The sequence below is a fragment of the Castor canadensis genome, chromosome 1 (genome assembly GCF_047511655.1).
Source record: "Castor canadensis chromosome 1, mCasCan1.hap1v2, whole genome shotgun sequence".
NCBI lineage: Eukaryota > Metazoa > Chordata > Mammalia > Rodentia > Castoridae > Castor > Castor canadensis.
In genome coordinates this window covers 192766910-192768660 of record NC_133386.1, presented here as the reverse complement: position 1 = coordinate 192768660, position 1751 = coordinate 192766910, and the positions used below count along the sequence as shown (strand labels likewise).

Here is a 1751-nt window from a genome sequence, read left to right as displayed (position 1 = left end):
CTGTTTTTATTTTGTTTTGAGACAGTGTCTTACAGTTATCTTTGCATAGGCTGACCTCAAACACCCAATCCTCCTGCATCCACCTCCAGAGTGGAAGGGATTAGAGGCATACACTATCACATCAGGCTAACTTTCAATATTTTAAATTACTCCATTAGCACTGAGAAGGAAAATTCAGTGGTCTAAGTTAATGGTGTCATATTTCTCCATAAATCGCATACAGAGATTATGTGAATTTATTAATGAACTTATTTATCCTAAATAATAATGACAGCAACATTTTAATAGTATGTCCTATGATTATTCAATGAAGAGTTAATACAAAATTCATTGCTGTAAACAAATACTGAATCACTGTTCTCAAGGTCATTGTTAGATATTAAGTCCCACATAGTATTTACTATTTTCATTTTTCTTTTAAAAATTTTTTACAATTTATTTATGTCAGTAAAATATGTTTATATTTTTTACCACGTATTCACATAACCAAATGTAATGTTCCATCTTCTCTCTTAATCTAGCTCAAAGAACAAGATATATGACAGAGATTCAGAGCAGAAATCAAACAGCAGTGATGGAATTTATCCCTTTAGGACTCTCAGACAATCTAGACTGCAAGATGCTCTCTTTGCCTTGTTTCTGTCAATCTATATGGCAACAATGGTGGGTAATTTGGAGATGATTGTACTGATTAAGATTGACTACTGTCTCCAAACCCCCATGTACTTCTTTCTCAGCAGCCTCTCCTTTGTTGATGCCTCTTACTCTTCTTCTGTCACTCATAAGATGCTGGTGAACCTCATGGCTGAAAAGGAGTCCATTTCATTTAATGGGTGTGCAGTCCAGTTCTTCTTCTTTGGCTCCTTCCTGGGAACGGAATGCTTCCTGTTGGCCATGATGGCATATGATCGATATGCAGGCATTTGGAATCCCCTACTATACCCAGTTCTGATGTCTGGGAGAATCTGCTCCTTCTTAGTGGCTACTTCATTCCTAGCAGGCTTTGGCAATGCAGCCACCCACATAGGGATGACTTCTAGGTTATTTTTTGTGGTTCCAACAGGATCATCCATTTCTACAGTGACACCCCACCCCTGCTAAAACTCTCTTTCTCTGACACCCAGATCAATGGCATTGTGATCATGGCTTTTTCCACTTTTACTGTCATCAGCTGTGTTATGATCATTCTCACTTCCTACCTGTGTATCCTCATTACCATATTGAAGATGTCTTCAGTAGAGGGAAGGCATAAAGCCTTTTCCACCTGTGCCTCCCACCTTATGGCTGTCACCATCTTCTTTGGGACAATTCTTTTCATGTGCTTGCGACCTACATTTAGCTACTCAATAGAACAGGATAAGATTGTGTCTGTATTTTATACAGTAGTGATCCCCATGCTAAATCCACTCATCTATAGTTTGAAAAATAAGGATGTGAAAGAGGCCCTGAAGAAGAACTTATAGAAACACATGCTATAAATCTGTGTTATCCATCCTACTGTCATGTAGGAAAAAATATATGTTCCTTTTAGCAGTACTATGTGACAGCTTAAGCTCTTTTTCTGTGTGAAAGGAAATAAAGTGAAGTGTGGTTTTTAACTTTAAGATAGCTTATATAGCTTAGAAGTGTACCCATGGGCAAATGAGATAAATCCATACTGTAGATGAATAATATAGGTTGCCCAATAGAAGAAGGAATAGTATTGGCCAGACAATTCCTTTCAGCCAGATCAATTCCAGCCTGGAAATGAG

The 1751-nt window shown here is 37.7% G+C and overlaps 1 pseudogene; it reads left to right on the top strand.

The window, feature by feature from the left end:
- Window positions 1-538: 538 nt before the first annotated feature.
- Window positions 539-1478, top strand: LOC109675886 (olfactory receptor 5AP2-like; annotated as a pseudogene).
- The last annotated feature ends 273 nt before the right edge of the window (window positions 1479-1751 follow it).